We start from the raw sequence: 26648 nt of genomic DNA, 5'->3' as shown, positions 1-26648 counted from the left end.
TGCTATAATAATAATTATATATATAAAAATGTAAAAATCTTGAAAGTGTCGGCTGAACTTTTCTCTGTAACCGCTTGACCGATCGTCCTGAAATTTTGACACAATGATCCAGGCCACTCCCCGAGCATTGTTGGAAAAGAAAATCCCTCAAATCTCGCACCTGGGCAGGTATAAACCTGGTTTTCCACCAAGTCAAACAGCGCCCTCAAGTGCCGTTATTCCCTCAGCTCCTCCTCCTACACCCCTCCCTCCCCATGGAGTCTACGCCACACCCACAAAATAATGATGTCATCAACCAAGCAACTGAAACCACCAAGGCGGCCATTACAAGACAATCCAAAGAGTCAGGCCAGGGCCAAGGAATGGAGAGGCAGGGTGGAGGCCTCACGTCACATTTAAATACTAGCCCAAGCCAAGGCCTTGCCTCTACTTTACAGCCTAAAGACTAGGCCTTGGCTCCATTTTACAGACTAGGCCTCAGCTCTACAGCCCTTTAAATACTATCCCGAATGGAGCCCTAGGTGGGAGGTGGGGGGAGGAGGAGCCCAAATAGGTCATGGGCTGACATAGGGTGGGGGGGAGCAACTGTCCAATAACCACCAAAACAGCCATTCCACCCCCAAAGCCCAAGCCCAAAGCCTCTCCCGGCGGCTGCATTAATAAATGCCTGGCAGCATTAGGCAGTCGTTCATCATTTCTCCTAACACACACTTGGCGGCACAGCGAGGGGTTTTCGGTTTATAATTTAGTGGGTGTTATGTCACATGCGAGGCTCCGGCGGCCATTTTAAGTAAGGGCAGTCATGCCCCTTTTAACCTAGACTTTATTACTACGACTGAACGCAAGCCTCTGCGTCTTTTTTTTTTTTAAAAAAAAACATGCACTTTCTCTCCCCAGTTTAAGTCCTCAGATATTTGCAGTGCCCAACCCCCCCCCTCGATTTACAATCCCCTACCTTCCCCTTGCCACTTCCTGGGTTTTTTATGGAACTGAACAACTCGGGTGCTTCAGAACGTGCCCTCTGTTGCCAGGCCCTTGCAGGGCCAGACAGAGGCCCGGGCCAGGTAGATAACGTGGCCCTGTTTATAACCCTTTTGTTACCTTTTTCATTTTACTGATTGTGAATATGCTGACCGAGGCCCCCTTTGGATTCGGAGGCCCGCGCCAAGTGGCCCATATGACCCCCCCCTCCTTCTGTCTGGGCCTGTCTGTTGCTACGGGGTTGTGGAGCTTCGCTATTTGACCCCCCCCCCCCCCGGTCGGGATTTTTAAAGTAGTTCTCTGGGTCCCAGGGTGCATCATCACCCCCGATCCTTAATCTAAATATATAGAAATGTTCACGATGTGTGCGCAGGGGCCAATGTATGGAGATACAGGGGGGGAGGGGACAACAGAGGGCTCAGACAAAAGTAAATACTGGGAAATGGAACCCAGAAACTGACAGTTTCTTCTCCAAGGGTGGGGGCCAATGTAGGAAAATACCGGGGGTAGGGGCCAACACTCCCCAGGGACAACAGAGGGCTCAGACAAAAGTACATGCTGGGAAATAGAACCCAGATACTAACAGTTCCTTCTCCAAGGGTGGGGGCCAAGGTATGGAGATACATGGGGGAGGGGACAACACTCCCCATGGAAAACAGAAGGCTCAGACAAAAGTGCATGCTGGGAAATAGAACCTAGAAGCTGACAGTTCCTTCTCCAAGGGTGGGGGCCAATGTAGGAAGATACCGGGGGTAGGGGACAACACTCCCCAGGGACAACAGAGGGCTCAGACAAAAGTACATGCTGGGAAATAGAACCCAGATACTAACAGTTCCTTCTCCAAGGGTGGGGGCCAAGGTATGGAGATACAGGGGGGAGGGGCCAACACTCCCCAGGGAAAACAGAGGGCTCAGACAAAAGTACATGCTGGGAAATAGAACCCAGATACTAACAGTTCCTTCTCCAAGGGTGGGGGCCAAGGTATGGAGATACAGGGGGGAGGGGCCAACACTCCTCAGGGACAACAGAGGGAAGGGTATCCTACCAAAACACAGGGATGAGCCAGGGTGGAGGGAGGAGGGGCAGGATACGTAATGGATCAGAACGGGGGGGGGGTCACAGGAAAGAACCACAGCAACGGGTGGCCGGGTCAGCTAATAATAATAATAATAATAATAATAATAATAATAATAATAATAAATGTAAGCATTTCAACAAAAGGCAGTTATAGATTTTCTTATGTTTACTGGCTACTAAAAGACTTATTTGTCAACATTTGTTCAAGTGGTTCATCCATCTCCTTGTCAGATATAAAAATTTGTTACAGTTCATTATTAGGACATTTTGCTAGGGCATATGCAGCTTTGTAAACAGTTCAACTGTGTGTGTACAAAATAAAACATGGAGGTACAGGTTGATTTACAGCATATTCCCTATTCTTACAAGTAGAATATTCTATACTCTCTCTCTCTAAAAAAAAAAAAAACACCCCCCCCCAAACCCCCAACTCAAACCCTGTGGATAGAAAAATCAATTTCCAAGTGTTCTGCTTCATAGGGTGCAGCCATTTTCTAAGGATAATTCAGGAACAACAAAAGCTGTTACAATAAAACCCTGAAGGGAAACAGAAGAAAAGCAGACAAGACAGTGAAGGGAAATAAAACATCTGAAAGCAGCTTGAGAACAGTAAAATAATTAGCTGCTTCAGGGACTTTAAACAACGTTTACTGCTTAGTCTTATATAATAATATTTTCTGTCTTTTCTATACAGTCCATTTTAGCTGTATTTGCAAATAAAGCTACACAACGAAGTGTTGTTTAGTAGGTTATACCATGCACGAGCTGTGTGATAGTGCATATGGCCCAAAAAACTCTTGCTTTGATCTTCACTTGAATGAGTATAAAGAAACAATGGCAGAGAAATTTTAGTGCGATGTTCAGATTTGGTACAGTATAAAGTTTTTTTTTACCCCAACAAACCTAAAGTTGCTAAACAATCTCTCTCTCTCTCTCTCTCTCTCACACACACACACACACACACACACACACACACAAACACACACATAGATAACATTATTAGGGCCGTCTCAAGCATGTCGGGCGCCCTGGCGCGGAAATCGCTCCGGCGCCCCCCTGCTGGTCCGGCGCCCTGGCGCCCCACGCCACCCAGCCTACCCCTAGAGCTGGCCCTGAACATTATCTATGTAATAATAATCTAGTCTGGAGGTAACAGACTCAGAAACAGCAGCCCAAAGCCCTAGGGAAAAAAACTTTTAAAAAAGCTGCTCCTAGCAACTGCCACCATCATACAGTGAAAGTGATGAATGGAGCAGAACTTCCAATCCATGTACCTGCTCTTTCATGGGGAGTGTAAACCTATCCAGAACATAGTCTACAGATCTGAAGGGCAACACACGCTGTCCTCAGCCAGAGGGCCAAGGGGCAACCTTGTCCCATCTATTAGTCAGAGAGGGAGTAACTGCAGGAAGCTTGCTTTGTCCCTCCTGGCTAGATTTAAGAATTTTGTAAGTAAAAGAATGAATGCAGTACCTGAGTTTGCTTTTTCCCTTCTTCCATTTGTGCTGTTTTTTTTAAATTAGGTTTTAAGCCTGAGGGCAGGGATCAACTTTTTTATTATTATTGTAAGCCACTATGGGAGACTTTTTTGGTGAAGAGTATGGTGATAATAGGGACGCGGGTGGCACTGTGGGTTACATCACAGAGCCTAGGGCTTGCCGAGCAAAAGGTCGGGGGTTCGAATATCCGCGATGGGGTGAGCTCCCGTTGTTAGGTCCCTGCTCCTGCCAACCTACGTAGCAGTTCGAAAGCATGTTAAAGTGCAAGTAGATAAATAGGTACTGCTCCAGCGGGAAGGTGCTGTGGTTCGCCAGAAGCAGCTTAGTCATGCTGGCCACATGACCTGGAAGCTGTACGCCGGCTCCCTTGGCCAATAATGCGAGATGAGCGCCGCAACCCCAGAGTCGATCACGACAGACCTAATGGTCAGGGGTCCCTTTACCTTTATGGTGAAAATATAAATATCTCATCATACTCCACATAGCATTTTAAATCCATATTTGTTGTTTTTGTTGTTTAGTCGTTTAGTCGTGTCCAACTCTTCGCGACCCCATGGAACAGAGCACGCCAGGCACTCCTGTCTTCCACTGCCTCCCGCAGTTTGGTCAGACTCATGTTCGTAGCTTCGAGAACACTGTCCAACCATCTTGTCCTCTGTCCTCCCCTTCTCCTTGTGCCCTCAATCTTTCCCAGCATCAGGGTCTTTTCCAGGGAGTCTTCTCTTCTCATGAGGTGGCCAAAGTATTGGAGCCTCAGCTTCACAATCTGTCCTTCCAGTGAGCACTCAGGGCTGATTTCCTTCAGAATGGATAGATTGGATCTTCTTGCAGTCCATGGGACGTTCAAGAGCCTCCTCCAGCACCACAACTCAAAAGCATCAATTCTTTGGCGATCAGCCTTCTTTATGGTCCAGCTCTCACTTCCATACAACACTACTGGGAAAACCATAGCTTTAGCTATACGGACCTTTGTCGGCAAGGTGATGTCTCTGCTTTTTAAGATGCTGTCTAGGTTTGTCATTGCTTTTCTCCCAAGAAGCAGGCGTCTTTTAATTCCATTTAAAGTTAATTCCATTTAATTTAAAATCCATATTAGCAACCTAATAAAAACATTCACATTAAGATTTCCCTAAGATGAAAAACATTCTATGTGCCTTCAGCAGCAGGTCCACAGTACAGTATTATTTTTTTAATCCACAAAAAGTTCATCTGCCTTAATGATATTAACTCAGATTCTTATAAGCATTTGTAGCAAATGTATCCAGGATAGAACTCCTACACAAAGTGCCTCTTTCATTTTGGAGCATCCAGTTCAGCGCCTTGGACATGACTCAAATTGGGTGGGAATTTACAAAGATTCTGAAGAAAGAAAAAAGTTAATAAATCAGGCGCTATATAGCCTCAATCAATACTGCTGCTGCTAAAGCAATTGCTGCAGTTTCCTATGCCACAACACTCCTGGTTTTTATGGAATTAATTTTTTAAAAGACATTTAATGTTTTTTAAACACACAGCTTTTTAATTCCTTAACACTTTTAGAATGGTAAAACATTTTATTTTGGCATTCCATGCCAAAACCTTGCAGAAAACAGGGTTTTTTGTCATCTTTGCTTTGTATAACACAACTCAGAGTACATATGCTACGGAGTCCATTCAATTATGCACCAGTTGCCTTTATGTAATGACAGGCTAAATGCTGAATAATAACCATATTGTGAGAAGTAGGTCGCACAAAGTCATTATCCTGAGCTTAGAACTCAACAGTACATACAGGAAATAGGCTTGTTTTGAATCTCTTACCAAAACATTAACTAAAAAGGTGTTTAGATTAATGTGTTTCAAGAATTAAGAGAAGAAAAGGTCAAAAGTTCTCCTTTATTTGACAACTACTACAACTTTACGAAATTAGCATGTGAAGGTTCTGAGCATGCCCTGTTGAAGCAAAGCTATAGTATTTGACAGCGAGGGAGCATGCTATGATGCTAACAGTTGGGTGTGAATTAGACCTTTGCCAGGATTCAACAACAGGAAAAACTACCAGTACTTTTCAACCGCAATCAGTCCAAAACATCCATTATCAAGTGGATCTTACCCAAGCTATTAACTAAAGAGGACATAAACAATGTTTCATTAAAATCCAAGTTCCAAAAATATATTTTTGCAATATATATATATATATATATATATATATATATATATATATATAGAAAGAAAAGGCTGGTTTGGACACAGTAGCAAATCACAACTTATTATTACATTAATGAGCTGCAACTAGCCTTGGATTTGTGCCCACCCCCTTCCAGTATGGCTATAAGGATGAGAATGAAAGCTTTAGTTTACATTTTAGATTAACCAGCTTTCTATGTCTATCAGCCCAGACAAATTAAGGTTAATTTTAACTATGGTTAGCGGAAACAATCCAACTTCAAACTATTATTCCTAGTAACCGTAGTTAAGACTAACTACAGCTTGTTCAGGTTTAGATGAGGCAGAAGGCTGTAGAATCATAGAATCATAGAGTTGGAAGAGACCACAAGGGCCATCCAGTCCAACCCCCTGCCAAGCAGGAAACACCATCAAAGCATTCCTGACAGATGGCTGTCAAGCCTCTGCTTAAAGACCTCCAAAGAAGGAGACTCCACCACACTCCTTGGCAGCAAATTCCACTGCCGAACAGCTCTTACTGTCAGGAAGTTCTTCCTAATGTTTAGGTGGAATTTTCTTTCTTGTAGTTTGAATCCGTTGCTCCGTGTCCGCTTCTCTGGAGCAGCAGAAAACAACCTTTCTCCCTCCTCTATATGACATCCTTTTATATATTTGAACATGGTTATCATATCACCCCTTAACCTTCTCTTCTCCAGGCTAAACATACCCAGCTCCCTAAGCCGTTCCTCATAAGGCATCGTTTCCAGGCCTTTGACCATTTTGGTTGCCCTCTTCTGGACACGTTCCAGCTTATCAGTATCCTTCTTGAACTGTGGTGCCCAGAACTGGACACAGTACTCCAGGTGAGGTCTGACCAGAGCAGAATACAGTGGTACTATTACTTCCCTTGATCTAGATGCTATACTCCTATTGATGCATCCCAGAATTGCATTGGCTTTTTTAGCTGCTGCATCACACTGCTGACTCATGTCAAGTTTGTGGTCTACCAAGACTCCTAGATCCTTTTCACATGTACTGCTCTCAAGCCAGGTGTCTCCCATCCTGTATTTGTGCCTTTCATTTTTTTTGCCCAAGTGTAGTACTTTACATTTCTCCTTGTTAAAATTCATCTTGTTTGCTTTGGCCCAGTTGTCTAATCTGTTAAGGTCATTCTGAAGTGTGATCCTGTCCTCTGGGGTGTTAGCCACCCCTCCCAATTTGGTGTCATCTGCAAACTTGCTCAGGATGCCCTCAAGCCCATCATCCAAGTCATTGATAAAGATGTTGAACAAGACTGGGCCCAAGACAGAACCCTGTGGCACCCCACTAGTCACTACTCTCCAGGATGAGGAGGAGCCATTGATGAGCACCCTTTGGGTTCGGTCAGTAAGCCAGTTACAAATCCACTGAATGGTAGCATTGTCTAGCCCACATTTTACCAGCTTCTTTACAAGAATATCATGGGGCACCTTGTCAAAGGCCTTGCTGAAATCAAGATAGGCTACATCCACAGCGTTCCCTTCATCTACCAGGCTTGTAATTCTGTCAAAAAATGAGATCAGATTAGTCTGACATGACTTATTTTTCAGGAACCCATGCTGACTTTTAGTGATCACAGAGTTTCTTTCTAGGTGCTCACAGACTGTTTGCTTAATGATCTGCTCTAGAATCTTTCCTGGTATTGATGTCAGGCTGACTGGGCGGTAATTGTTTGGGTCCTCTCTTTTCCCCTTTTTGAAAATAGGGACAACATTTGCCCTCCTCCAGTCTGCTGGAACTTCGCCTGTTCTCCAGGAATTTTCAAAGATTATTGCCAGTGGTTCTGAAATCACCTCTGCCAGTTCTTTTAATACTCTTGGATGTAGTTCATCTGGCCCTGGAGACTTGAATACATCTAAACTAGCCAAGTATTCTTGTACTACCTCCTTACTTATTCTGGGCTGTGTTTCCCCTGCTGAATCATCTGCTCCATATTCTTCAGGTCGGGCGTTGTTTTCTTTCTTGGAGAAGACTGAGGCAAAGAAGGCATTGAGGAGTTCTGCCCTTTCTCTGTCCCCTGTTTGCATTTCACCATCTTCTCCTCTGAGTGACCCCACTGTTTCCTTGTTTTTCCTTTTGCTACGGACATACCCATAAAAGCCCTTTTTGTTGCTTTTAACCTCTCTAGCGAGCCTGAGTTCATTCTGTGCTTTAGCTTTTCTGACTTTGTCTCTACACGTGCTGGCTATATGTTTGAATTCCTCTCTGGAGATTTCCCCCCTTTTCCATTTTTTGTACATATCCCTTTTAAATCTTAACTCAGTCAAAAGTTCTTTAGATAGCCAGCCTGGCTTCTTTAGGCACCTTCCATGTTTCCGTCTCATTGGTATTGCCTGAAGTTGTGCTTTTAATATCTCCCTTTTAACAAACTCCCAACCATCATAAACTCCCTTCCCTTTTAGTATTACTGTCCATGGGATTTCACTCAGCGTTTCCCTAAGTTTTCTGAAGTTGGCTTTCTTAAAGTCTAGAATTTGGACCTTAGTATGCTTGGTTGCTCCTTTCCGCTGGATAATAAACTCCAGAAGAGCATGGTCACTCCCACCTAATGATCCTGCCACTTCTACCCCACTAACCAAGTCATCACTATTGGTTAGGACCAGATCTAAAATGGCTGATCCTCTTGTTGCTTCTCCCACTTTCTGGACAATGAAGTTGTCTGCAAGGCCAGTGAGGAATCTGTTCGACCTTATGCTCTTGGCTGAGTTTGACATCCAACAAATATCAGGATAGTTGAAATCCCCCATTACTACTACCGGTATCTCACTTCCTTTGGAATGCTTGGCCATCTGTTCCAGGAAGGCACCATCTGTGTCCTCAGTTTGGCTTGGGGATCTATAGTAAACTCCCACAATGAGATCACTGTTGTTTTTCTCTCCCTTAATTTTGACCCAGATACTCTCAATTTGGCTTTGAAGTTTTAAATCCTCGATCTCTTCACAGGTATACATATCCCTAACATATAAAGCTACTCCTCCTCCTTTCCTGTTTGGTCTATTTCTCTTAAATAGATTGTATCCCTCTATTACTACATTCCAGTCATGAGACTCATCCCACCAGGTTTCAGTGATGCCTATTATGTCATATTTAGTTTGCTGTACCAAGAGCTCAAGTTCATCTTGTTTATTTCCCATGCTCTGTGCATTAGTATACAGACATTGAAGACCGTTGATCATTCCCCCATGTCTCTTATTTAACGATATTTTCGTCCCACCACTAGGTCTGCATGCTGCTTGCTCCATTTGGTCCTTGACATTTGGATGATCATCTTCAGCATTTGATAGACTCCTACCTTCAGGACCACTGTCTCCCTCCCCCACATAAGTCAGTTTAAAGCCCTCCTGATGAGGTTTTTGAGTTTTGTGGCAAAAACATTCCTCCCAACTTTTGTGAGGTGCAGTCCATCACTTGCCAGAAGTCCATCTTCAAGAAACTGCAGACCGTGATCTAGGAATCCAAACCGTTCCTGTTTGCACCATTTGCGAAGCCAGTTGTTCACTTCCCCTATTTTTCCCTCTCTCCCTGGGCCATGTCGTTCAACTGGGAGGACAGAAGAGATGACAATTTGTGCATCTAATTGCTTCAACTTCCTGCCCAGAGCCTCATAATCATTTTTGATCTTCTGTAAGCTATGGCTTGCAGTGTCATTGGTTCCCACATGCACCAAAAGGAAGGGGTATTTGTCGGTGGGTTTTATGATTCCTTGCAGCCGTTCTGTTACATCTTTGATCTTGGCCCAAGGTAGACAGCACACCTCTCGAGACATCTTGTCAGGCCCACAGATCACTGCTTCTGTACCCCTCAGTAGGGAATCCCCTATCACCACTACACGCCTCTTCATAGGCTTGGTTGGGATTCTTCCATGTGCTGTCCCTTCCAAGGTTACCTGCATATTCCCGGAGGACTGACTTTGCTGCTCGTCTTCATATTCCTCATCAACTGTGATGAGGGAGAGATCCTCAGGTGGAGTCTGTTCCTCGTCTTCCATGAGCACTTCAAAACGGTTGTGTAATTCTAAGCACTCAGAGCGATCCCTGGGCCTTCTACTTCTATGAGTCACGTTCCTCCATACATCTGGCTGCTGTGTTGGGGAACTGACCTCCTCCTCAGGGAGATCCCCTGTCTCCTCCTTGGTGCAGACAGTGTGCTCTGCTGCATCCAAGAAAAGCTCCAGCTCTTTAATTCTCTGGAGCGTAGATACACGCCCCTGAAGCTGCTGCACCTTCTCTTCCAGAAGGGCAACCTTGTTTTCTAGTAGGGCAACCAACTTGCAATTGTTGCACGTGTAGCTACCCACATCCTTTGGCAAGAAATTATTATCCTTTGGCACTCTGCATTAGTGCCAGAGAGGGGAACAGAATGCAACTCATTCTCATGGCACTAAGCAAGGGAAAAAGAACTCTCTATTCCAGTGGCCACATCCCCTCTCCCCTGGTCACAGTCTTCACTGGCTCTGTGTACAGTAAAGCCTCAAGCTTCCCTGAATGGAGGGTGAGGGGCATGTAAAAACTATGGTACTATAGAAAGGTAAAATTAATTTTCATTGCTCTGCCCACTTTTGACCCTGGGACCCACCCACCGGAGCATTGCTCCTGGAAGCCTGCCCAGAAGGGAATGTGGCCCTCAGGCTCAAAAAGGTTCCCAATGCACGTGGTACAGGGGAGGGCAGGAAGGCAGCTGTCCCCCCAAATCAAGTAAATAAATAAATAAAATTTAATTAACTGACCAAACATGTCACAGATGGCTCGGTTCTTCCTCTCCTAACACTGATCCAATCTAAATCCTGGCTACACCGACGGATGGATCTAAAGATTCACTTCAAGCTACAGAGGAAAAACTCATTCCGTCAGGAAGATGAGAATCTCTGAATCCAAGCACTATAGTCCAGTAGCTATAATGCATACAACTAAACATTATATATATATAATGAAGTAATCTTCAGCACAAATAGAAAAAGGAGATCTGTGGGGCTCATTGGTGGAAGATGTGGAATTATCAAGAATGTTATCATTTAAGTCTAAACAAGACCTAATCAAGAATTTTACCAGCTAACTTTATAGGGGAATTTCCATCACAAACTTTGACTCAATATGTGCCATGTACCCTTTTCAATCTGCCCTTTGCCATTCATTCTAATAGTTCTGCATCAAATTGTTAAATGTTTTATTTAGGGAATCTAAAACCCAAACAAAGTGTGATGCAAGGTTAACATTGCCCACAGTTGTTGTTTTTTAAAAAAATAAAAAATTATAGCACCTGCTAGGGGAGAGGAATCAAATCAAAACAATGGTGCTGGGTGAGGGGGAGACCCTTTTGCATTCATTAGTTCATCTCTGAGAAAATATCCTACTGTCAAAGTTGCTTACAGATATCAAGCAACTATTATTACATCTCCCACATGATGCAAAAAGAAATTTTGAGTGGTGGCTGCAAATCAGGGATACCATATGGGGAAAGGGGTTAATTCACCCCCTAGTGCCGTAGTCCCAATACAATGCCCTTCCTAGTTACTATTTATATGTTTTAAAGTCACAGGCAATGCTTATAAGGCATCTCCTACACAAGGGGTTGTGGCAAGGCTTATCTTGCCTGGGTCGGATCGTTCCCGCGGAGATCCCTCCATGGGCCAGATCGTGAGCGTGGTTTTCAGCATCTGCGCAGACGCGATTTCCAGTGCTGCAGAAGCAAGTTCCCGCACCGTGCTGCGCTGCTTTAGCGCAGTGCACGAGCGGGCAACTAGTTTCGGGGGCAGCTCGTAGGCCGGTCAAACAACCTCCATGGGCCGCTTCCGGCCCATGGGCCTTAGGTTGCTGCCCCCTGTCCTACACCATATCTAGTTGCATCCTAAGTACTATCAGAGCATGAAAAAGCTCAAGCAAATAGAAGTCACACATCCATTATGAATCTTTAATTCATGCAAACTGAGGACTCTCAAGTTACTAAAATTAAGAGGAAGATGCCATACATAACTGGATAATTGCATATTTATTAACTGCAAATTTATTAGCTTCATGAAACTCTGCAATCAGGAATATTTTTCGTTTACTTAAGATTTGTTTATAAGGAGCATACTGCACAACCACTCTTGACAGAGAAGCACGTCACAACTACCAGTATGCTTGATGAACTAAATACATTGTTAAAACCTAACACCACTGTTGTCCCTTATGTCTTAAGAACATAAGAAATACAATACTGTCAGATCAATGTCATTCATCAATACATTCTCTTTCAGGATCACCCCTTCAGAAGCCCAGCCATAGACTATTATATAAATGTCTTACCCTTGTGCCACACGTAAATTATGTATTGATCATTTCACTTTTAGCTGCCACAGAATGTAAGCCTATAGTAGCTATACATTTTCATTCTTCACTCACCTTGACCCATTTCCAATTTCACTAAACAAATCCTAAAAAGCATTAACTTAAAAAAAAAGACTGCTGAACCCATAAGTCGTGCTTAAGGGGCTACAAGCACCTCTTCTGATGCGTAGCCAACTTTCTTCTCCCACTTAGCATAGTCTGGCACTTAATACCAGTTTCTTACTTTTTAAGTTTCTCCTAGAAATGGAATTTACTGCACAAGAAGCTTATATAACACTAGGGAAAGTAGTTTCAATTAAGAAATAAATTGTCAGGTTTTTCTCCCCCCCTCCCTTCATTATATTGGTAGTATTAATTAATCTACCAATGTGAGATCAGAGTTAGCATCACAGTAGAGTTACAGGGAAGTTGCTACAAATGACCTTCATAACCCAACATCAAAACACAACCAAAGCTATGCTAGCGTAAACACTAATCAGGATTTAAACAAATTCATCCACAATTAAAACATATTTCAGCTACAGAAAATTTCTATGAAACTGGGAGTATGAGTTTGGTTTAATACTCTGGTTTAGAATCATAGAGTTAAAACTAGAGATTGTATTCAAAAGTGATCAGCCAACTTTATTAAATTCCTTCATCAGCAAGGGGTGGACTAGAACTCCTGTACTATTGTCTTTCTTCTTCTTCTTTCTTCTCTGGCGATCACTTGTAGCCGAGTAAAATTGTCTTCCATAAACACGGTTTTAACAGAGAGTCCGTAAGTGACTGTGGAGGCCAATTCTGGATCCACACGTCCTTCCACAGTGGGGACATTGGTTTCCAGGTGGGAGTTGATCACGGTGTGGATTTGCCAAGCATGCCTTCCTCTTAGCACATTTCTCCCTTGTGTCCCGAGTTTGAATGTCTTCAAAGCCCTTTGGTAAAGGCTGTTCTCCAACTGGAGCGCTCGCAGGCCAGTGTTTACCAGTTGTCAGTGTTTAAACTACATTTTTAAAGATTTGCCTTGCGACAGTTTTTAAACCTCTTTTGTTGACCACCAGTATTACACTTTCCATTTTTAAGTTTGGAATACAGTGGAACCTCGGTTTATGAACACCTCGGTTTATGAATTTTCGGTTTATGAACTCCGCAGACCCATCTGGAACGGATTAATTCACTTTCCATTACTTTTAATGGGAAAGTTCGCTTCAGTTTATGAACGCTTCAGTTTATGAACAGACTTCCGGAACCAATTACACCCATGTTTCAGTTTATGAACGCTTCAGGTTGAGTAGTCCGCGGACCTGTCCGGAACGGATTAATCCACTTTCCATTACTTTCAATGGGAAAGTTCGCTTCAGTTTATGAACAGTTACTCTGCGGACCGTCTGGAACGGATTAATCCACTTTCCATTACTTTCAATGGGAAAGTTCGCTTCAGTTTATGAACGCTTCAGTTTATGAACAGACTTCCGGAACCAATTGTGTTCATAAACCGAGGTACCACTGTAGAGTAGTTGCTTTGGAAGACGATCATCAGGCATCTCACAACATGACCAGATTTGTTGGTGCAGCACTTTGTTTTTTTTGGATGTTGAGTGATAGGCCAAGCTTTTCATAAGCTTCTGCAAAGATATTTAGGATGGTCTGGAGGTCATCCTCTGAGTGTGCGCATACTATGTTGTCATCAGCATACTGAAGCTCTATGACAGAAGTTACGGTAACCTTACTCTTTGCTTTTAGCCTGTTCAGATTGAAGAGCTTTCCATCTGTTCGATATATGATTTCTACTCTGGTGGGGAGTTTCCCTTCGACAAAGTGTAGGATCATGGCAATGAAAATAATGAATAGAGTTGGGGCAATAACACAACCCTGTTTTAACACCTGATCCCACTGTGGATGGTTCACTTTGAGAGCCATTGTTATCTGCTATTGTTGCTGCCAGTGATCATGGAGAGGCTGAATGATGTTTACAAATTTATCTGGGCAGCCAATTTTCAGAAGGACAGTCCACAGGGCATTATGATTTACAGTGTCAAAAGCCTTAGTCAGGTCAATAAATGGCATATACAGGGGTTGGTTTTGCTCTCTGCATTTTTCTTGAAGCTGTTGAGCGGTGAAAATCATGTCCATTGTCCCCCTAGAAGGCAAAAAACCATTTTGGGATTCAGGAAGGGTCACCTCGGATATTGTTACGAGACAGTTTGCTAAGATCCTTGCAAGAATTTTGCCAGCCGCAGCTACGGTAATAGAGAGATGGCTCGATAGTTTCCACAATCAGTTCTGTCACCTTTTTTAAAGAGATTGATAATTTTGGCATCCCTAAAGTCTGCTGGGATTTCTTCTCTTTCCCAGATTTTTTCAATGAGCTTGTGAAGTTGTTGTGTAAGTTCAATTCCGCCCACCGATTTCGGCAGGTACCCCATCAGGTCCACTGGCTTTGTTTTTTTGTCCCCCCCCCCCCATTTGGTTAATAGCTGTACACAACTCTCCCGGATTTGGAGTTACTAAATCAAACCCTGGCTTAGCTGGGGTCCCTTGGGAGCCAGTGCATTCACATTAAGCCATGGTTTGGTTAGTGTGACATGCAACTGTGGTCAATGAGGTATTCAACTTAATATACAACTGTAGGCAAAAAAAACCCAAAATTGACTTATTAAGAGTTACAGATTGCTTGAATATCAGCAATGATTGCAAATGTATCAGCTATTAAAAATAAAGACAAAAAAACCCCCAACTGTCTGATAAAGACCAGGCAAAAGAAATGAATGAGTAAAAAGATACCAACAAAACAGTGTCTTTGAAATTACGTACTACTGTTGTTATATATAGAGAGATAAAGGTAAAGGTAAAGGGACCCCTGACCATTAGGTCCAGTCGTGACCGACTCTGGGGTGGCGCGCTCATCTCGCATTATTGGCCGAGGGAGCCGGCGTATAGCTTCCAAGTCATGTGGCCAGCATGACAAAGCCGCTTCTGGCAAACCAGAGCAGCACATGGAAACGCCGTTTACCTTCCCGCTGTAGCGGTTCCTATTTATCTACTTGCATTTTGACGTGCTTTCGAACTGCTAGGTTGGCAGGAGCTGGGACCAAGCAACGGGAGCTCACCCCGTCACAGGGATTCGAACCGCCAACCTTCTGATCAGCAAGCCCTAGGCTCAGTGGTTTAACCACAGCACCACCTGGGTCCCTGCGCCACCTGGGTCCCTATATATAGAGATAATCTCTTTTAAATTTCATATTTCATATTATTTGCAAGGAAGCAATTGGATCAGAAGGGCAAATTCAAGCTCTCAAATCAATCAACTCTGGACTCAACTCAAAATCAGCTTGCTGACCATGCCAACCCTCCTTGCAAATTCCCTCATGTTTCTCAAGTACACTTGCCAATGGGGGTAGGGCGACTGGTGGGGTAGACATCTGGTTGGCTCTCACAGAAGCACTGTAGGTCTATCCTATTAATGTTTCATAAATATTTCCTCCCTGACAATCTGAAGTCTGCAGCAAGCTCCCTTGTGGGTAGGAGATGACAAGTGTAAGGAAAGGAAGGAAGTAAGGGAACAAAGAAAGGATTGATACCCAGCTACAATAGAGAGCCTCGGTTACTGAAAAACAGTGGCAGAGTACCTTTTCCTGGCAGCCTGGATAAATGGCAGTGGGAATTGTGTCCTACTCTCACCGCCAATATAGACACTAATATCACCATACAGTTATTAAGTGAAAAGAAGATTCCATTATATATAATTATAAAACAGGAACGGCGGAAGACTCCCTAAGGCAGTAATACAAACATATTAGAGGCAAAGAAAATAAGTGATATTCAATAAATTACATTTACCAATGGTTTGCGGAGAAATTTTGCCTGGTGTCCAAAGTGCACCAGGCAGATCGTCCTTAGAAGGAGGTTCCATAATCGGGGCATATCACAGAAATTTCTCAGATGCCAATGTCACCCATTAAGCAGCCTTGTTCAAAAATAGGTACCTGGTCCCATCTGGCTGCTTTCCCAGATCCAGACTAGGCAGTCTCTTTTGCAGCTCCAACTCTTTTGCTACATCATGATCCTTGCTCTGAGAATAGTGTGTACATACATTCACCAGCTGCTATGTACACATTCCTAAATACTCTTTAAGGACACACAGTACAACCATTTTCACCTTCCTTTCTGGAAGAGATACTTCAAATAAATTTGCCATGGAAGTGGGAAACTATTGAATCTCATAAGGATCTCAGAAACCATCTCACTACCATCGTTTGTTAAGGACTTAAAATAATAGCTAAGTGAATTCCCTGCATAATATGATCCTTTCAGAGCAGTTTTTCTTGTCATGGCTGAAACAGGTACTTCAAAACTGTCTAACACTAAAGGTGAGTTTGTACAAAGATGGACTTTAGTTTCTTTCCATAATTTGTATTCTACATTGGTGAAATTTTTTATTAACTCACTTATTTAAACATCTACAGTTAGAAATTAGTAGTTGTTCCTACTCCTTCCTTGAGCTCCTCTCAGAGAATTCTGAATGGGAAAGCAGCCTTTTGGAAGCTATGGTTTTTTAATGCTTGTATTTTGTCACTGTGTGCACTACAGTGGCATCTAGTGGTTATAACAGACTTCCCAAAGTGGAAGTATACAAGTAATTTTGAAGTGTGTCCCCCGGTGGGAGGTGGTGCAGAGGATGTGTAATTATGTGGGTTCACTGGGTGACCTTGGAGATAAATGCTTAGAAGCAGAGCTCACAAATATAAGCGCCTCAAACCAGACAACTGGCCCCAGTTTACATATATTATGTAAACTCACCTATGAAGTTCAGGTAAGTAGAATATAAATTTAGAGAACTGGGCGTAACCCTGCAACTACCCACGGGAATCCCCCCCATTTAGATCAATAATTTTATTTTACAAGAGAGCAGCTCAATACAAAACAAACACAAAAGCAAAATACATTGTGTTATGTACTGAGCTAAATCCTAGAACAATAGGATTCAGAATCAGCGGGAGCTACCCAATCCAACTCCAGGTGGAAGTGAATCCGCAACCTGATTGACCTGCTGGAGCAGCCAATCAGGCGGCTGGCAGAAGTGAATCTGCTACCTGATTGGCCTGTAGGAGCAGCCAATCAGGCTGCAGGCAGAAGTCAATCCACAATATAATTGGCCCACAGGTGTAGCCCTGAAGTAGCCAATCACGCAAGGCCCATTGTGTAAATAATGTATATAAGCAGATGGTTTTGGGAAAAGAGCCATTCTTCTTCTCCTCTTCTCCTTGATGACTATGAGCTGAATAAAGAGCATGAAATTCACTCTCGACTCCGAGTACATTTCACTGGCGACGAGGGTGGGATCCTGCTGAGCTGACCGCCACCACGCACTGCACCGCGGCACCGCCACCTGCTGCACCGCTGCATCGCACCGTGCATCCAGGCTTCAGCTCCAGGACCCAAGGAACCCAGAATGGCAACCGACAGCAGCTTCTCGCCATTCAAACCAGCATCAGGAGACTGGGAAGGGTACGCCGCCCGTTTCAACTTCCTCCTGCAAGCGAAAGAAGTCACCAACGATGCCATGAAGAGGGCGACATTCTTCAGCGTCTGTGGAGAGGACACGTTTGAAATCGCCCGGGCTCTCCTTGCACCTAGAGATGTCGCTACCATCTCTTACAAAACAATAATGGAACGGCTGAAGGAGCACTTCTCACCACAGCCCTCGGTGGTAGCTTGCCGAAATGCCTTCTACGCAAAGCGGCAAGCCCCGGGGGAAACCATAACTGGGTTTGTGACCTCCCTCCGCCAAGCCGCCCGGTTATGCAACTTCTCAGAGTTGGAGAACATGCTTCGTGACCGCCTCGTCGGTGGCCTGAGGGACGAGATGTTGCAACGACGCCTCTACGCCAAAAAAGACCTCACGTTCCAGATTGCTCTGGAGGAAGCCCTGGCAACCGAAGCCGCCGAGAGGTCAACGCAAGAGGCACGACCGGCCCCGCCATCCCAACCGAGGGTCTACCACGAAGACCTCACCGACGAATCCGAATCTGACAGGGAGGAAGTACACCGAGTACAGCGGCGCACTCAAGCAGCACACACACCACAGCAGCCTCGACGAGAAGGAGGGAACTGTGCAAGCTGCGGGGAGAACCACGAGAGGAGGACCTGTCGTTTCCGCAACGCAGAGTGTAGGCAGTGCAGAAAATTGGGACACATCGCCCGGGTGTGTCGGGCTCGACTCACCCGTCGACAAGCATCAGATGACCGACCCAGGAGCCCCAGGTCACACGGCACCATGCACCAAGGCAACTCGACGGAGATCACGGACTACCAGGTATTCCAGTTGCCCCACCCCAGCACAGAGAAAATTTATATAGAGGTACAGATAGAGGGAGCCCCATGCCGCATGGAGCTGGACACGGGTTCAACTCTATCCATAATCTCGGCCCGAACATTAAGGGAACTGTGCCCTAATGGGGGTCCCAAACTAAGGCCGGCCCCATTCACCCTCCGGGACTTCCAGAAACGTAAGGTCCCTACAATTGGGGTGGGGACCTTCAGGGTGCAATATCGAGGGCGAAAGCAACAATTGGACTTGCTGGTAGTTAAGGGCCCCTACGTTAGCTTACTGGGACTGGCATGGTTTGGACCTCTGGGGCTAGCCGTTACCGGGGTGAACCGCACTAGCTTACAAGTGGACGTGGACGCCATATGCAAAGAGTTTCCAGGGGTTTTCGATGGGGCATTGGGACGATATACAGGACCCCCCATTGCCCTACAGCTAGACCCCGCTGTACGACCCATCAGGCACAAGGCCCGCCGGGTCCCGTTCGCCCTGAAACCCCGCATAGACGAGGAATTGGACCGGCTCGTGGAGCAAGGAGTGCTGGAGCCGGTGCCCAACGCCCCCTGGGAAACTCCAATTGTCACACCCGTCAAGCCTAACGGTTCGGTCCGCATCTGTGCAGACTACAAATGCACCATAAACAAGGCTCTCACGGCCCATGCATACCCAGTGCCAGTGGTCAGCCATGTCCTCGCCACCCTGGCTGGGTCAAAAATCTTTGGCAAACTGGACTTGGCCCAAGCGTATCAACAGTTGCCTGTGGACGAAGCCACAGCAGAGGCTCAGACGATCGTGACGCACAGAGGGGCATTCAGAGTAAAGCGGCTGCAATTTGGCGTTAGCGTGGCACCAGGCATATTCCAGAATCTAATGGACTCTCTCCTTAAAGGGATTCCTGGCGTCACCCCCTTCTTCGATGATGTACTGATCGCCGGGCCCACACCAGAGGAATTTGAGGACCGCCTCCGCTCCGTCCTGCACCGTTTCCAGACGGCGGGCCTCAAGGTGAAGCGGGAAAAGTGTTTACTGGGAGTGCCGCAGGTGGACTTTCTGGGATTTAAGGTGGACGCAGAAGGGGTCCATCCAACCAGTGACAAGGTACGGGCCATTTGTGAGGCCCCAGCGCCCAAGAGCAAGCCCGAACTTCAGTCATTCTTGGGACTATTGAACTTTTACCATGCCTTCCTTCCCCATAAGGCAGCGGTAGCGGAGCCCCTACACAGACTCCTAGATAAAAGGGCCCCTTGGGTGTGGGGCCAGCGACAAAGGGCCGCATTCCAGGCAGTCAAGGACTTGCTCGTCTCGAACTCGGTCTTGGCACACTTCGACGAGAGGCTGCCAGTGGTGCTGGCATGCGACGCCTCTCCCTATGGCATCGGCGCTGTCCTGGGACACCAACTCCCGGATGGAAGAGAGGTGCCGGTGGCATACTTCTCCCAGACGCTTGCTGCAGCCGAACGAAACTACTCACAGATTGACAAGGAGGGTCTGGCAATCGTGAAGGGCGTAAAAAAATTCCATGATTTCTTGTACGGGCGGCCCTTTACCATAGTGACTGACCACAAGCCGTTGCTTGGCCTGTTTGCCCCCGAGAAGCAGACCCCCCCAAGTGTTGTCTCCACGTGTCCTCAGGTGGTCAATTTTCCTTGCCGGCTACCAGTATGCACTAATCCACCGCCCTGGGAAGGCGATGGGCCACGCAGACGCCCTCAGCAGGCTACCACTACCAGAAACAGGCCCCGACCCAGCGCCTGCGCAAGAGGTTATGACCCTGGAGCTGCTTCCCGACCGACCCATTCAGGCACAAGAAGTTGCGCACCATTCCACAAAAGATAGGGTCATCTCCCGGGTCCTGGACTGGGTGTGGCGAGGATGGCCCAGCAGCAGCCCCGGGCCAGAATTCGCTGGCTACACAAACCGCAAACATGAACTGTCGGCCCACAAGGGGTGCCTGTTATGGGGAAGCAGGGTTGTTGTTCCCCAGCCCCTCCGCAAAAGGGTCCTCACAGCCCTACACGAGACACACCCAGGGGTAGTGAGGATGAAGGCCCTTGCCAGGAGTTATGTGTGGTGGCCGGGGATTGACAGAGAGATAGAGGCCTGGGTCCAACACTGCCAGACCTGCCAAGAATCCCGCCCGGATCCCCCAAGGGCCCCAGTCCAGCCCTGGGAGTCCGCCCGACATCCATGGTCACGCTTGCACGTGGACTTCGCTGGCCCCTTCCAGGGAAAAACATTCTTCATAGTGGTGGATTCCTACACCAAATGGCTGGAGGTCGCACTGGTACCGTCCACTTCTACGGCGGCAGCCATCCGGGTACTACGTAAGCTGTTTGCAACCCACGGGCTCCCTGACACCCTCGTCTCGGACAATGGAACCGCATTCACGTCAGAGGAGTTCCAGACCTTCACAGCGCAGAACGCCATCCGCCACATCCGCTCAGCACCATTCCACCCTGCCACCAATGGCCAAGCGGAGCGCATGGTGCGGACCACCAAGGACAGCCTCCGCCGCATGACACAAGGGGACTGGGAATACCGCCTTGCCGCATTTCTTCTAGCACAGCACAGCACCCCAAGCACAACGACGGGCCGGAGCCCAGCTGAACTACTAATGGGCCGGCGCCTTGCAACCAGACTGGACCGACTTCACCCCGACAGAGCTCAGGATGAGGTAGTGGTGGGGAAAGGCAGGAACCCCCGGACATTTGTGGCCCAGGACCCAGTGTATGCAAAGAATTTTGGGGCAGGCCCAGCATGGGTACCCGCCACAGTCACCAAGGTGACCGGTCCCGTGTCGTACGAGGTAATAACGGAAGGGGGGCAATGTTGGCGCCGCCACTGCGACCAGCTACGGCGACGGTTCCCAGGAGGAACCCGGGAGGAGAGCGGGACAGAGGGGTCCCAAGGGGACAGCAGGGCAGTGAGGCCTGTAGAGCAAGAGGGGTGGGCAGGGGAAGCAGAAGCAGTAGGCACAGAGGGGCGCCCCGAGGCTGGAAGGACACCGGAACTAGAGCCACAACCTACTGGTTCAGTGGCGCCAGACCAGACAGCCCCGGCACAGCCAGCAGCCTCGGAACACGAGCCAGAACCAGAACCCCTGACCAAGGAACACCCCAGGCCACAACGCACACGGAGGCGGCCAGCAGACCTTGGGGGCTACGAATGCAACTTCCCGGGCAGGACTGGAACTTAGAGGGGAGGGGTGTTATGTACTGAGCTAAATCCTAGAACAATAGGATTCAGAATCAGCGGGAGCTACCCAATCCAACTCCAGGTGGAAGTGAATCCGCAACCTGATTGACCTGCTGGAGCAGCCAATCAGGCGGCTGGCAGAAGTGAATCTGCTACCTGATTGGCCTGTAGGAGCAGCCAATCAGGCTGCAGGCAGAAGTCAATCCACAATATAATTGGCCCACAGGTGTAGCCCTGAAGTAGCCAATCACGCAAGGCCCATTGTGTAAATAATGTATATAAGCAGATGGTTTTGGGAAAAGAGCCATTCTTCTTCTCCTCTTCTCCTTGATGACTATGAGCTGAATAAAGAGCATGAAATTCACTCTCGACTCCGAGTACATTTCACATTGATGATTAGAAACATGTAGAAGCTAGTAGTTAACTAACTCACAGAACGTTGTTAAAGAATTAAGCAAAGTAATTTAAGTAAATAGAACAAAAGGATTTCATTTGAACATAAAAATGGATTGCTACTTATTATTAAATTCTGTATCACAATAATAATAATTTTCAGTAAGGTGTCCTGAAAAAGAGTCCAGGCTACCATCCACAGAATCTTTCCTCTCCTCCTACAAACTCTCAAATTATCATCAGTCTCCTTGCTTTTGTCTTCTACACCTCCTAGGTTGTGGGTCCTCATCAACACTCAACTGGCAATCTCCCTAGATGCAGACGATTTTTACTGGAGAAGGTAAGGAAATGTCTATGTTTCCTTGGAACAAGAGGTTCGAAGGAATAAAGTGCTTTCTTTAAAACAATAAAAACAATAAAGTGCTTTCTCTCAGGGTTGAATAAGCTGTTAATAACTAAAGTGAAGTGTACTGGGGTTTGTGGGGAAGAAACAGTTTGCTGGTGGTGACATGAAAGGTTCTAAAGCAGAGGTGGCTAACCTGTGGTCCTCCGGATGCTTCCATCAGCCCCAGATAGCATGTCCAATGGCCAGGAATGGGAGCTAAAATTTGGCAACATCCGGAGGGCCACAGGTCAGCCATCCTTGTTCTAAAGGATAGTGGTTTGGAATTGTTTAGCAGAGTTTGTATCTGGTTAGGTACACATTTCTCAAAAGATCCAGATAGGGTTAATCACTAAGAGATATACTGATTATTATTTTTTTAACTTTCCTAAACATAGCAGTAGCAAAACTTTACAAAAACTTTAGTTGTTGGATGGTTGGATGCCTAATGGCAGTTCTAATGGTATTTTCTTTCATCCTCTGTATTGCTGCCTTAGGCACACACAGCTTGCGCCCATAAATATTTTATTGTGATGGAAATGTGTTAAAATTCACTCTTTGCCAAAGCACCCTAGTGGAAACAAAACAAAAAAACCCTCCCAAACCTATTTGCATTTCAGTCACTGCAAATCAATGCAGCATAAGCTCTAGAATAGAGCATCCCAAATTGTGGTCTGTGTGGACCACCAGTTCATGAGCTTCATTCAGGTGGTTCGTGGCATTTCCTCATGAAATATTCATATTTAATTTTAATTATATTTTACTGCTTCCATTGTATTGTGTTACAATTTGAATTATATGGAATGCACAGTGTAATGTGAGAGAATACAATATAGAAAAAAATAAAAGCAGCAATAAAAATGCAATTAAAAATCACATGTTACACAATGCAATGCAATTGCTATAACAGGCAGAAAAATCATAAAGTAGTCCGCCAAGATCATCAGTTATTTTCAAGTAGTCCATTGGGGAAACAGTTTGGGAGCCAGTGCTCTAAGACTGGATTTCAAACAGTCTTTGGATTTAAGCAGGTCAGATTCAAGCAGTTATCAGTCTTCTCTATGTTCTATTTTGCTTTGGTTCAACATAATTCGATAAAATTTCCCTAAAGGCCTTTGAATTACAGAACCCCTTTCCTATTAAAAGCATACTATACTTAATTTGAAGTCTACCCTGCCCCCACAAAAAGAAAAGAAAAATCACTGGCAGAAGTGGACTGGGAGGGGAAAGCACAAATAAAAAAATAGTAGAGATTTCACACACAAATATCCATATTAAACAAAATTCATCCTACACAATTTGTGTATTTCTCAGATTGTTTAAGGCTGCTTCTTATGGCAGTCAAAGTTCATCTGGGTCAACTTTCCTGGTGTTGCAAATAGCAGCAGCAAGGGGGAGGACATAATTTTCCTCTAATGAAGCAAATAGCAGCAGGGGCCAGTTTTCATTTGGAAAATAGTGCTGGGGAAAGGTTTATCCTCCCTCAGTATTCCTGGTGTGTCATAAATTAAAAGTTGAATTAGTTATTTGACCAAGCACATGCCAGCTTTTGTATAATAATACAAACTGTAGTTCATATGAAGTGGCAGTTTGATCAAACGGGGTAGATTATATTCTGTATGGAAGCTCACTTCCAATTTACATAAACATTTAAACAAAAGTTCGAAAATACTTGGCACAGAAGTGAATTGGTTGTAGTAGGCATCTATACTGCACTTGTATGCTACTTTTGGTAGTGGACACAAAATTCAACATTAATGGCAATCCAAAGTGGGGGCCTTATTTCTAAACACATCCACACACCCAAAACACTATTTTACAAAGAACTTCTCATCCACTACAAGTGAGGAAGGAAATAATCTCTCCTACTTTAAGATATTTTAAAAATCCATAATAAAAAACTAGTTAAAGAGCATCTCTGTGAGAACACTCACATCTGATGCTGAAATTTTATCAACAATGTTAGGGATAGTCAGAAGAGAAGCTTTGCTGGAAGGTGTACAACCCATCCATCAGAACAGGTGCAGGTGAGCCTTCACTAGATGAGAGGTATACCAATGTTGCCTTCTTGGCTAAATGATTTAAGTCCCAAGAACTTAACTGAGAGACTACACAGAGATAACGAAGAAAAATTATGGTCAAAGAAAGCAAACAGATGTTACAATACTGTATGAAAGCTAGCCAGGGACATTTGACTTCTTCAAATACAAAATAAATAAAGCCAGGGCTGCAGAACCATTTCTACCTTAAGATGAGGCAGTTCTAACAGTATTCTGAAGAACAGATGGAAAGTAATATTCAGCCAGTAGCATTGTGACCAGCATTTGCTGCTATGGGAAAGCAATTCAAAATATTCAGAGAAAGATAGAATGACTTCATAAACACTTCCCCACCCTTTCCCTGAGCTAATGTACAAGCCAAGTTTCATTATTTCCAATCTGTACTTCCAAGAATGGTCTTGCCCCTGACAATTAAGATGAAATAGTTCAATCCCCATCTGCAGTCTGTACAATCCAGACAAAGGTTTACCATCACATCTGCAATTTCCAAAATCTTAGATTTAGCCTGAACAGAGTACAGAATGAGAAATAGCAGGCACCACTTTCCCATAATATACATATTGACAAAGCTGAGGCTTTCAGATTGTGTTAAAAAGCCCCAGAAAAACTAAAGATAAACATTTCATACCACTTTTTTCTGAGGCAAACTAGTTTACTTAAAAACAAAGTTTGAGAATCACATTCAACATAACAAAAGGAGGCAGCCAGGCTTTGGCAAGCAAGATGAGGCTTCTTGGAAACCCTTCCCCCTTCCACATCTGGATGAAGCCTGGGATATATTTTGGCTTTGTGCCTCACAAAACCTGCAAGGTGACCTGAGGAGGAGGGATGGGGCTTGTTTATAATATTGGGAAGAACTGCCCTCCCAGTCAAAGCTACAGCACAAGATCAAGAATGAGATCCCTGCTCATTGGGTGAGCGGACATCCTGCTGACAACCAACCTTTGGTTTGCTAGCAAGGCCGGTCAAAATTTGTGAACCTTGTTTAAAAACATGATTCAAAGATACAAGAAAAATACCATTAACTTAAAAATGAACGTTAAAAACACCAGCAAATGTAGCAGCCTAAGAAGCAACACTCAGTATTCAAGTCTATTGAGATTATCACCAAAAAGATTGGGAGATCGTGACACACACTTTATTAGAAGTTTTTATGAAAGGAAAAAACTATCGACATATATTCTAGATATAATATCTACTCCACTGACAAAACAAAGAACCGGATACAAAATAATGGCAGTTGTCATAATCAATCTACTTATTATATTTTTATCTCACAGGATTGGATTTTTGATGGGTACTAGTATTTTGTTGGGAGGGACCCAGGTGGCGCTGTGGTTAAACCACTGAGCCTAGGGCTTGCTGATCAGAAGGTCGGTGGTTCGAATCCCTGTGACGGGGTGAGCTCCCGTTGCTTGGTCCCAGCTCCTGCCAACCTAGCAGTTCGAAAGCACGTCAAAATGCAAGTAGATAAATAGGAACCGCTACAGCGGGAAGGTAAACGGTGTTTCCGTGTGCTGCTCTGGTTTGCCAGAAGCGGCTTTGTCATGCTGGCCACATGACCTGGAAGCTATACGCCGGCTCCCTCGGCCAATCATGCGAGATGAGCGCACAACCCCAGAGTCGGTCACGACTGGACCTAATGGTCAGGGGTCCCTTTACCTTTACCTTAGTATTTTGTAAGGCATTATGGAAACTTGTGGATGGATGGGGTATACCTTTCTGTAAATATGACAAGGTATAAATAGAGGACTAATTCTTTTACTCAGGACATCAGCAGCATTCAATATCTTCAACCATGGTATCTTCCTAGACCAGCTGTGTGGATGGAAACTGGTGGCCCTGTACTTTAGAGGCTATGCTCCAATATGCATGAATGTTTAGAGAGAGTGGGCCCCCTAGGATCTGTGCTATGGAGTCCTTTGGACACTATCTTGCTCCTAATGATTTTAGCACCTACCTGAAACTAGTGAGAGTGGTCATTAGGAGATTTGGATCAGCATGTCACTAGTATGCTAATGATATTCTCTGTAACATCCAAATCACTTTCAGTGGTCAAGAGTGGTTTCCCCCACCAAAAAGAAATTGAACTGGTATACCAGCTACAGCTGTTCTTGGGGAAAAAATAGCAGCACCACAGTGATGCAGGTTTTGGTAACTTTTAAACTGGACTATTACAATGTGCTTTACTTGGGGTACTCTTGAGGTTGGTTCAGAAACTCCAGCTTCTCCACCTGCTGA

General features: G+C 45.2%; 1 protein-coding gene across 4 annotated transcripts in view; it reads right to left on the bottom strand.

Annotated features, from left to right (window-relative positions):
- The window catches only part of MAGI3 (membrane associated guanylate kinase, WW and PDZ domain containing 3), a 141471-nt gene that overhangs the window by 81435 nt on the left and 33388 nt on the right, over positions 1 to 26648 (bottom strand). The window lies entirely within an intron of this gene.

Source organism: Zootoca vivipara, chromosome 7 (genome assembly GCF_963506605.1).
Source record: "Zootoca vivipara chromosome 7, rZooViv1.1, whole genome shotgun sequence".
Taxonomy (NCBI): domain Eukaryota; kingdom Metazoa; phylum Chordata; class Lepidosauria; order Squamata; family Lacertidae; genus Zootoca; species Zootoca vivipara.
Note: the sequence above shows the minus strand (reverse complement) of the source record. Positions and strands in the feature narration are given on the sequence as shown.